The 12,086-nt window shown below is 42.8% G+C and overlaps 1 protein-coding gene across 3 annotated transcripts in view; it reads left to right on the plus strand.

Moving 5' to 3' along the window:
- PPP2R2B (protein phosphatase 2 regulatory subunit Bbeta) overlaps window positions 1–12,086 on the plus strand; it is a 487,952-nt gene that overhangs the window by 179,617 nt on the left and 296,249 nt on the right. The window lies entirely within an intron of this gene.

Raw genomic sequence — 12,086 nt, forward strand, 5'->3', positions numbered from 1 at the left:
CGCAGGGGCGGCCCCCATTTCCCTCCCCTCCCCCGGCACCCTCACGGCCACCCGAGCTCTGCCGGGCCGAGCCCGGCCATCAGCAGCAGGTGGACCCGGCGTCCACGGGCGGGGAAACGGCCCTCGGGGATTAGGCTGGGAAGGGTGGGGCTCCAGGCTGGAAAAAGAAATGACCCCCACGAGGCAGGCGACCCCTCCCCCGAGAGGCTTGCCGGGACACCGCGGGGAGATGAGGAGGACGGGGCCCAGCACCCAGCAGGGCCCGTGGGTCCTTGCCTCCCGGAGTGGAATGATGCTGTGTCTGTCTCCCAGCGGTGGCGGCTGCAGCGAGGGCACGGTTTCATTTCCTGCCGGTTCATCGGTTCATCTCTCGGGCCGGGTTACCTGCTCAGACAATCAGAACCCCCAAGGGCCCTCCTCACCAGGGCAAGCCCCTTTCCCTTTGGAAGTGCATTAGCAAGAAATAAAAAGGTGGCTGGGGAAACTGTTAGGGCGGCGAGCGAAGGAGTCTGACACGTGGGGCGAGCAACGCGATCTCGGTGGGGCCTTTAAAATTCAACCATTATGAATTCTGCAGCAGTAGTTTCTGCTGAATCAACAGCCAGCAGAAAGCAAGAGGGTTCCTGTAGGCTGAGCTCTGCCAAGAGGTGCATTTCTCTCTCTCTCTCTCTCTCTCTCTCTCTCTCTCTCTCTCTCTCTCTCTCTCTCTCCCCCCCCCTTCCTCCACCCCCTCTGGTTCTAACATTAGCTTGAGTCCCCTGCACACACAAGGAGGAAAGTCAGCAGGTGGAATTTTCTCCTGTCTTTTGGATATGGTATTGTGGTGCCCCCCATACCAAAACTTTTGCATGGGGGTGGGAGATGGCAGGGAGGGAGTGATTGCATTAATCTTGGAGCTGTAAGCCTTTATCCTTGCCGCTCTTTTGATTATCACCTGGTAATATCCAGCTGAGAAAAATGTGCAAAAAGTAATTGGGGAGAATGCTGCGACGTGCGTTCATATAAGCTTCTTGTTCTGATTCTTGGTTACTAAATGTTCTATAACCTTTAATAAAATTAAGATGCCTAGAGAAGTGGAAGGGGGTAGGAGAGTGGAAAAAAGCCCCCAAAGCCCCAGCACAGGAGGAAGAAATGACATATAGTTTAGGGAGGGGGAATGGGTGGCATCTTCTCCAAACATCCCTGGAATTTTTAGATTGCAAGCACGCTGAACGCAATGTAAACTGGATTGTCTCACCATGATTTTTATCCAAGGGCATCTAGCCTGGTGTGCCCCTGGTACTTCACAGATCAAATGGAGTTGCCTGAGCTTGAGCCTCCAGGAGCTCAGAGATGGCGTTTAAGATGCTCAGTCTGTGGGGCTGGAGTGATAGCATAATAAGTAGGGCACTTGCCTTGCACCTGACTCGCCTGGGTTCAGTCCCCAGCATCCCATATGGTACCCCCAGCTCTGCCACTGATCCCTGAGCACAGAGCCAGGACTTACTCCTGAGCACCACTAGATATGACCCCCAAACAAAAAATATGTTCAGTCTGTTCCATCTTTATGCCAAGTATGCCACATTGCCAATCACTGCTTTTCTTTTTCATATGATAACGATGTGGATTTAAGATGTTCCTCAGTCCAAATGCTTTGTCTCAGTTACCAGGTAGAATGTGAATAGCAATGTATTAGGGCATGTTGTGCAAGATGGAAGTTGGTCTAGGTTCTTTTAACTTGGTGATGGGGACTAGGCACATTTATTTCTGTTTATAACAAAAGAAAGCTATTCTTCATATTTTCTTCTTTTCTTCTACCTCCAAGTTTAGGCACAGGAAACTTACTGAGGTAAGAAGATAGGCAGGTTGAGGCCACGGATATAGGAGTGTCATCTGTGGAAGGAAGAAATGAGTTAAAGACAACAGCATTTCTTACTACTTACAGAGACAGATACTACCTAATCTGTATTTCTTTTTTATGGCATTTTTTTGTAAATAATAATTCCAAATAAAATGAGTTCATGAAAATGTGATTTTATAACAGAGCTTTCAGAAATCATTCTGAATATCTTCTTTCTCTGTCTCAGTCTCTCTCTCTTTCTCTCTCTCTCCCTACACACACACACACACACACACACACACACACACACACACACACACTTCCCCACTCTGTTAAAGAAATCTAATTTCACCATAAGCTTCAAGATTTCTTCATCTTAGGAAATGCTGATACCTCTGAAAAACCTCCAGATCCAAATCTTCTTTGATCTTCATTGGGGATTTTCCCCCCAAACTTTTCCTCCTCTCTATGAACTTAAACCCAGTTTCCAGAGAATTAGCTCTTTGCTTCTCTGTACACTTCCTTTTGTTTCCTTTGAAATTTCTGCATTTTCCTCCTTTCTTCCCAGATGAATCAGGTTTTTTCCCTCCTAAATCTCCTTCACATCTCTCTCTGAATTTTTTCCCTTTGCTTAGATCATTCCACACTGCAGTATTCTATTTAAAGCTGAAAGGTTTTGCTGTGTAGTTAGTGTGAAGGACTCTGAGCTCAATTTACATTGTAAGTGGTAGCTGCAGGCAAGTTCCTACAGCTAAGAGCAATGCAAATGCTAAAGGACACTTTACCTAAGCATGCTCTCTCTCCCTTTCTCTTTCTCTCTTTCACTCTCTCTCCCTCCCTCCCTCTCTCTCTCCCTTCCTCCCTTCTTCCCTCCCTCCCTCTCTCTCTCCCTCCCTCCCTCCCTCAGCTCTCTGTCTCTCTCTCTTCCTCCCTTTCTTCCTTCCTCCCTCTCTCTCTCCCTCTGTCATGCCTGATCTGTATTTATTAAAGACATTTCCTATGACTTTTCTCTTCTTACCTTTTCCTATATTTCCTCCTTCTAAAGAGTTAATAGCTTTGGGTATCTTCAACATCCCAAACACCTTATTGAGCTTTCATAAGTAGCAATTCAATATTCCTAAATTCTACTCTATTTCTCTTTTCAAATAAGGAAGCTGAACAACTGAGGCCCAGATGTGTTACTAATTTGGCAAGGTCATATAGACTGGGGGAAAGTAGTTTTCAAATTTAAGTCAGAGTCCATACTCTTCCCCTAGGAAATTTTCCACTACCACATTTTCCTTAAAAGTTAGCTGGGCCAGAGCAATAGTAGTGCAGTGAGTAGGGTGCTTGCCTTGCACACAGCCAATACAGGTTCAATCTCTAGGACTTCATAATTCCCCCAAGCCCTGCTAGGATTGATCCCTGAGTGTAGAGCCAGGAGTAAGCCCCAAGCACTATTGGGTGTGACCCCCCAAGAAAGAAAGAAAGAAAGAAAGAAAGAAAGAAAGAAGGAAGGAAGGAAGGAAGGAAGGAAGGAAGGAAGGAAGGAAGGAAAGAAAAGCAAGTAGGAAGGCAGGGAGGGAGGGAGAGAGGGAGGAAGGAAGGAAGGAAGGAAGGAAGGAAGGAAGGAAGGAAGGAAGGAAGGAAGGAGAAAGAAGCTAGCCTTGGTTCTGAGAAAAGCACTGTTGTTTTACACTTGCTTGTAAACTGTGTATCTCTCTGAGGTAATTTTGAAGTGTGTTAATAATTGAATGGGATGAAGACAAGATAAAGTCAAAAGTGATTCTTACTAATTTTTCAGATAGAAAACTTTGGATTTCCTACTCCTAAAAAATCATTTTTAAAAATCTCTGATATATAGGTAGACTTCTTTTTATTCCCCTTCTTTTTCTTCTTGTTCAAACCAACTAAAATCTGCTCTCCATTAGAGCAGTTGGAGTTTTGTAGACAAATCTTATCCTCAAATGGAACCACAGACAGAATAGACTATTCTATTCGAGGTAGAGTTTATAGGAAAGGCAATCTAATTGGAAAGGAAAGTTCGCAAACTTATTTCTTAACTTTTTTTCTGAATGAATTGAGGTCCTGTGATTTATAGTATTGTTAGTGATGGCTTCTTATGTACATAATTTTAAGACACCTGTATTTTAATTTTATTTAATTTAAAACTTAATTAACTTTAAGATATCTGTTCTAAGTTTCCTTCATTGTGAAATGGGAATGACAATAGAACTTATGCCATTAGAAAGATGAATTACAGCAAAGAAATACAAGATAAAGACATGTTAGCACTGCCCTTAAAGACACAAAGGCAATTGTTTGTTACTTTATATAGCCAGCATACTGTTTTTCCTTAGAGTTTGTGTTGATTTGGGGTGCTACTGAGTAGGTTGAGGGCTATTGAAGAACAGGACAGGTTACCCACCATAGTTTCTCTTCTTGACTCCACCACTAGTCATAATTTGCAGTCAGTAATATGCCTTGATGCATTGTGTTTATATTCTGGCAAAATAAGGTCTTTCTCTCAGAGGTTTTTAAAAGACCCCACACTATTTGCACTTATCAAGGAAGAACAAATTTACTGAGACCATGTGCCTCCTTCCAATTATTAATTCACTCCCCCTTTCATTCTCCTTCAACAGATTTCAGTTGACTTTTTGCAGAAGTGGCTGAATCTTTTCAATACACACATAATATCTGTTCTTAGAGAACTTTCAAGCTAGTAGAGGAGGTAGACATTTGGCAAACACTTCTGCAAATAAATATATAGTCACCAGTTGTGATTAAGTGGTGTTCAAGAAAAGCACACAGTATCTTGAGACCTTTTTTAAGGCAAGGTAATTTATACTGGGACTTCAGGGACAACCTTAGAAGTTAACAAGAGTTAGGAATTAACAAGAACTGAAGTTATTTCAGGTAGAAGAGACTGTAAGTACAATGGCTCGGATATATAAACACAGAGCCCTGACTTAGAGCCGAGAGATGGGCAATAAGACTGGATGAAAATAAGACTGGAACCTGTGGTGTCCTCTGCAACTGACCCCAAAGAAGAAAGATTGATGCTACCATAAAGTTATTGCTAACTGGCTAGATGTATGACAAAGGAAGTACAAAATGTAAATGGTCAAAGCTAGCAGGTTAGGTTAGTCTGTGAATAGTCGAATCCATTTCTTTTTTCTTTATCTTTTTCTTTTGCTTTTTTTTTTTTTGAGTCACACCAATGATGCTCAGGGGTTTTCCTGGCACTGCGCTCAGGAATTACCCTTGGCGGTACTTGGGGGACAATATGGGATGCCAGGGATCAAACCGAGTCTGCAAATGCCCTATTCACTATGCTATTGTTCTGGCCCCCACATCCATTTCTTTACCTGCTTTGGTATCTGAAAATGTTCATAATAAAATATTAGAAAAAAGGGAGAAAGGGTTTGGGAAGTTATTCAGGGGTCAGATCACATTGAGCCTTGTTGATCATAAGGAGTTTGGACTTGACCCAAAAATGAATCGAAATCCATTAAAGGATTTTGATCAGGGAAAAATAGCTTCAGATTTTTATTTTTTCTTTTGAAACTCTTAAGTCTGTTTGCTAATTAGGGTGGGGCCTGAGAGCTGGTAAAGACTGGAGATGTGAAGAGAGATCATGGCTGTATGTGAGGATGATGGAAGTCATAGAGTTGAAGACATTTAGATGGTTTTGAGATATGCTCTAGGAAAAGGTGAGGGCTTACTTGGCATGTTAGCTATGGAGGCATATGGGTGGGGTCAGTGAAGACTCCCAGAGTTTTACCAGGAGAATGGCTCTATGATGAAGTTTCAGTGAAGTTGAGGAGACTTTAGAAACCTTAGTCTGAATGACCTGTCAGATATCTATCTGGTCTCATGGTATGACTCAAATGAGCAGTTCAATTGCTGAGGTTGAAGTTCAGAAGGAGAACCTGGACTTAATGTATAAATTTGAATGTCACTAGAATATCCAAGGTTTTAAAAACCATATGAATAGCTGGAGAAGAGGACTCTAGGGCAGAATTTGAGCTAATAGGTGAAAGTAACAAAGAAACTGATCATAGTTTTGCATAAAGAAATTTTAGCAAAAATACCTCACACTGATTTCAGCATAATATTCCACACCAGGACATGATTCCAAATAATGCTATATGGCCAATTCTCAGCGTGGTGCTAAGATAGAAGAGACCATTCTTGGGGGAGTTGAGTTTAAACAGTCTTAAAACCTAGATCTTTGAAATGTTACAGGCTTAAAAATAAGGGCACAAGAATAAAACTGAGCAAGCAATGGTCTTTCTCCCCAAGCCCATATACCATACACATCACATGTACCAACACACATGTACATGCTCAAGAAAGATGGAAGCTATGACAAATAAAATGAAAGAAGTGCATGAAATTGTTTTTTTTTCTTTCAAAAGTGCTGGGAAAGCAATGGAAAAATAAAAGGAGGCGGTGTCTTATGATGGAGAACTGCCAGCAGTTCCTTAAGTTGCTTTGGTATTTGTATGCAAATGCCAGTTCAGAATAGTATTTCCAATGCATATGGATGAATGTTTGAGTTCTTTGCTATTCTCAGAAGAAAAAAACTGAAATGGAAGGTGGGAAGAAGCTGCCTTATACTATTGTAAATGACCTTTCTGGGGATGGGAAATGTTCTGCTACTAAACATAATAACCAGAGTGCATTGAAAATCACTAGCAAGTATTCATTATTAGCAACCAGGTCCCCAGGGGCAATCCCCAGCCCTTTATGAGGACTAGCCAGAACCATACCAGTGAACCTGGGGTGAATAATATTAGGCCAGCCCTGTCAAAATATTGGTAATGCTCAATGAAAAGAGCACAGCTGCAGACTGGCATTCCTAGACTCTGGCATATGCATTAATGACGAAACTAAGGGTCCAATTTAGCTCAGGGAAGAGAATGAAGGCTTTTTTGAGGGTTGTCTCTATTGCAGATCTTTGAGGTATTTATTTCTCACAGGTTTATTCAGTAGTCATCAACAACTGGCGAGCATAATTGCATTGGCCTCATTAATTTTTTGAGAATAATACATTTCAAGATGGGGGGGGGGAGCAAAGAAATTTGTGTAGGGATACAGACTTTAAGTTATAGAACCAGAATGGACCCTGTCCGGGATCTAAACGTATTGGACCCTGGCTGACCTACTTGGCCACCTCTGCCACTGGCTGCCAGTTTGGTGAGCTTGACATGTGGTGGTATTCTCCCCCTGTATCCATCCTTATGAGGATCTTCAGTGTTGTTCCATTCCCCTGTCCTGTCTCCCAGCATGGGCAAACACAGGGCTCCGTCCTCCCTTCTCCCACAGGGAGGGAGACTGAATGCCCCACCAAAGCCAGCTGCCTCATCTGACTTATTCCTTATAGATTGTTTTGTAATAAGAAGTAAAAATACTTTTGAACTTGAACTGTCACTGTCACCATCCTCCCACTGTTCATCGATTTGCTCAAGCGGGCACCAGTAATATCTCCATTGTGAGACTCTTTATTGTTTTTGGCATATTGAATATGACACGGAGCTTGCCAGGCTCTGCCGTGAGGATGGGATACTCTCGGTAGCTTGCTGGGCTCTCCAAGAGGAGCGGAGGAATCGAACCCGGGTCGGTCGGCTGCGTGCAAGGAAAATGCCCTACCTGCTATGCTATCGCTTAGATTAACTTGAACAGTTAATGCAAAAAATAACCAGGTTTTCCTTTTTTTGGTCTTTTTTGGGTCACACTCTGTGATGCTTAGGGATTACTCCTGGCTTTGCACTCAGGAACTACTCCTGATGGTGCTGGGGAACCATATGGGATGCCAGGGATCGAACACAGGTCAGTCGCATGCAAGGCAAATGCCTAACAGGTTTTACTAGTGTGTGCCAAATCCCTCATGCCAGCTTTCACTAGCTATGCAGATTCCAGACTGAGCTGAGATGGCTTCCTAGGACACAACTTCTTAAACTGTGGATCACCACCTTGGATGGGGTTGCATATGGAATGTGGGCATTGCAAAAAAATTTTTGAAGGTGTGTTTTTTAACATAATTTTTTGTGATTTATTATCAGTATGCATTTGATTTCTATACCTGTTTTATATACACACATAACCAGCATTGTGGAACAATTTTTCAAGCAAAAAAGGAATGAATGGAAAAGGTTTCTAAAGCCCCCGCCCTAGACCATCTGGCCCCCATTCTCCAGATGGTGGACATTCATACAGCTGCTTGAGAAGAAAGGGGAGAGAGGCAGGTCTGTTATAGAAGGTGTCCCTTGCATACTAGTGGAGGTGTCCAAAGGCCTCATTTTGACCAGAGTAGCTCTCCAAGCTGGCTCCTCTCAGCCCCCCGCTAATAAGAATTTACATTCACCAAGCTTGCCAACCTCACCACTTTCATTCTTTCTCTCTCCTTTGCAGAACTTTAGAACTGAGCTGAACATCAGCTCCGACATAATAGACGAGTTAGGACATTAACTCTTCCACTGGAAGCCTGGATGCTTTTTAACAAGACCTCTAGGAATGTTACCTTAAATAATACAGGGCAGGGGCTGGAGCCATAGCACAGCAGGTAGGGTATTTGTTTGCCTTGCATGCAGCCGATCTGGGTTTCATCCCAGCATCCTGTATGGTCCCCTGAGCACTGCCAGGGGTAATTCCTGAGTGCAGGGCCAGGAGTAAGCCCTGTGCATCACTGGGTGTGACCCAAAAAGAAAAAAGAAATAATCTAGGGCATCTTAAATTCCTAGGCTTCAGATTTTACTCTGAAAAGAGGAGTGATGAGGCTAGGAGCTGGCTGTGTGAAGTCCACAGGAAACTAAATGGTATTAATTGATTTCATTGCAGAAAAGGGCCTCCTAGGGAATAGAAAGGACGGTTATGTGTGTGGGAGGAGGGACATTGTTGCCTATGTCAGACTCAGTTCTGTGTTTTAGAATAAGGAAACCCAGAGGCTTATGCAAGTTAAAAGAATGAGCAGGAATCTAGATCAGGAGCAAAAAAGTACATTGAATCCGAGAGTGGAGGCAGTTTTCTACTGAGGAAAATGAGATCTGTTAGACTGAGGGTGCAGAATGCCTGATGTGTGTGGGGATGCATTCCAGGTGTATGTGGTGAACCTGCTCCAGCATGCTTTGCTAGTTTGTTGCTATGAATCTGCAGGAAGTAATGAACCGGAAGCAGTCACAGAATGGCAGTCACCTCTTCACTTAAGGGCAGGACTCAGCTCTGTGACCATCACCAGATGTGTAGGTTGCAGACAGAAGAAAAGCTGAAAAAAGTCCCCATCAGAAATACTGCAAGAAAATGCTGAGTGCTCCTGGGCAGTCTAAAAGTCAAAATGTGGCCCCCTGATCACCAACCTGGAGCTGTTTACTTAAAGAGGGACACTCTCCTAGAAATTCAGTGAGATAATAATGCTCACATAACTTTGTGCAAGTCAAGTTAGGGCAAGGAACCCCCAAATTAGGAGTTCTGTTGATTCATAACTGCTGTATTGTTGTCATTCACATTTTTCTCTGCCTTTGTGTTCTTCTTTATAAAGCAAATACTGCACAAATTGCCTTTTCACATGAAAGGATTTGAGCATTATAGAAGTAGATAAAGCCAAGCATGAATCACCTTCCTTCTCCATATCTGCCCACATCTCTCCCAGGGTTGCCATCTCAATAGTTAGGTAAACCTCCTCATAACCAACTTTCCTTTCCATGCATCTTCATACATTTTAATACACATGTGCAAATATGCTAATAGGGGAGGGATTATTTGCATAGACTTTTTGCTGCTTGCTTAACTTATGCTTTGTTCTCTTTCTGAATGGTGTATTTGAAACATCTTTCCATGTCAGGATACCTACATCTGTTTTGTTCTTTGTAATGACTGCAGAATGCCCCAATGGTATGATTATAACATAGTTCCTTTAGAAGCTCTCTTGTGATGGATATAAAATCGTTTCCAGATTCTTGTATTACATAAGATAATGCCTATACTTTTGTTTATGGAGCTATTCTTCCTTTCACAAGTTGTTCCTCCTGATTTTATCATCTCTGAAATCATGACACTAATTCTCACTTCTCAGTAAAATGACAATAAGGAATCTCTGGTCCTCCGTTTATCCTTTAAGTAATCTTTGAGACATCATTTAACCCTTGAATTTAAATTTCCTAATGTGTGTTAGTAGTTAATGTAATATCTACAGAGCTGTGCACATTTTAAGATATGTCAGGCAGAGATTATGCCTCAATGCATAACATACCACATTTTTCATAATCATTGTGGAGCTGATTTAAAAGAGAATAATGTTGTGGAGGCATAAAGTACAGCATATAGGATATTTGCCTTGCCTGAGTCCAACCTGGGTTTCAACCCAGTACCATGTATGGTCCCCAAGACCCACCAGGAGTAGTGCCTGAGCATTGAGACAGGAGTATGCCCTCAGCACATCTGAGTGTGCCCCGATCCCTCTAAGTAAAGACTAATGTTGAGGAAATGGAGAGATAGCACAGCTGGTAGGGTGTTTGCCTTATTTGAACCAATATGGATTCAATCCTCAGCACCATGAGGTGTTCCCAGAACTCTGCCAGGAGTGATCCTTGAACACAACACAGAGCCAAAAGTAAGCCCTTTGCATCACTGAATGTGTCTAAAAATGCAAAAGAAATAGAAGAATGTTGATTGTTTTCTATTTGGGTTTGGTTTATTTTGGGGGAGCACACTCTGTGATGCTCAGGGCTTACTTCTGGTAGGCTTAAGGGAACCATATGTGATGCCAGAGATCAAATCGAAGTGGGTTTTGTGAAAGGCAAATGCCTTACCCGTTGTACTATCACCTCTGCCCCAAGAATGTTGATTGTTGATTTCTGGCAATTGTGGAGGTCTAACTGTGTGCCAGAGATATTGTCTCTCTGGACTTTAAAGTAATTCTGTCTTTTAATTCTTAAAAATAAAGTTTATTTTAAGCGCCATCAATTACAATACAGTTTCCAGTAGAGTCTCATGGGTAAAACATTCCCATATCACAGCCTCCACCGGGGTTTCCACTTCCACTACCATTGTCCAAGTCTCCTACCATCCAACTCAGCTGTCTGGTGGTAGGGTTATTCTATAAAAGAGGACTCAGGTTCTCTTTTCTTTGATCACTTATTTCCTTAGTAGATCTCTTTATATACCAACATATGAGAGAGATTTTTTTCTGTGTCCATCCCTTTCTTTCTGGCTGACTTCATTCAGCATGATGCTTCTTATTTAATTCTTACAACCTATAGGTTTACACTCTCTTAATCCCACCTTGGAAGTTGAGCAGAATGCAATATTATTTGTAGGTTGCCCAAGAGTGAATGGCAGGGCAGAAATCACTTCCAGACTTGGCTAAATCTCAATTCCAAGATCCTAATCCCTGTGCAGATTATCTCAAAGGACACACCTGTTTTAAATAAAGATCGTGACTTTGACATGGAAAAAAGAGTTTTCTGAGTTAAAAAGAAATATTCTTTTGGATCGATATAAAATAATCCAGTCTTTACCAGGGACTTGCAAATGGAGAGAGGTTCAATTGGAAAGCATCCCTGTGGACTGCACACCAGAAGCTATTGGTGGTATTCCCAGACCACCACCTTCATTATCACTTTTACATACTGACTTCAGTTTCCTAATCTACTGAAATGAGGTTAAAGGTGGGGAAGCAGAAGCATATGCTCTAGAGCATACTTTTTTGGCTCTGAATTTTTCTGATGCTTTGTCTATATTTGTGATCCTCCAGGTCTCCTAGGCTATTCTCCTAGGCTCTGAGAATATGCTCAGGGATGACACTGGACATAAGCATAGCTTTTATATGTCCCCAGACCTCTAGGCCTGACTGGACCTACTCATGGGTCAGATCATCATTCTGGCAAGAAGGTTCTGGTGCAGCCAAGAGGCACAAACCAGAAAGGGAAGCACCTCTTCGCCAATTGCTGCTGCAGATGGAGGAGCCAGTCTGTCTGAGCAGCCCATGACTTTGAGAGGAGCCATTTGGCAAAGTTGTTGGCAGGAGCTGCCTTGCAGCGTGATTGCTGGAGACTGTCCTGGGCTGAAGTGAATCAGGGATGCAGCAAAGGTGGCTGGTGGAACAAATAACCATCTGGTTAGCAGGGCACTGCTCATCTTGCAGCACCGACAGGGAAGAGCAAGTGCCAGTCAAGTCTGGGTGAGGCTGAGTTCTCAATGACAGGATCTGACAGGCACAATAGAATTTCATCCCTGCTGTTGTGGAACTGCATGGGAGGGCATTGGCAATCCATGTGAATTTGGT

Source organism: Sorex fumeus, unplaced genomic scaffold, assembly GCF_029834395.1.
Source record: "Sorex fumeus unplaced genomic scaffold, SorFum_2.1 ptg000051l, whole genome shotgun sequence".
NCBI lineage: Eukaryota > Metazoa > Chordata > Mammalia > Eulipotyphla > Soricidae > Sorex > Sorex fumeus.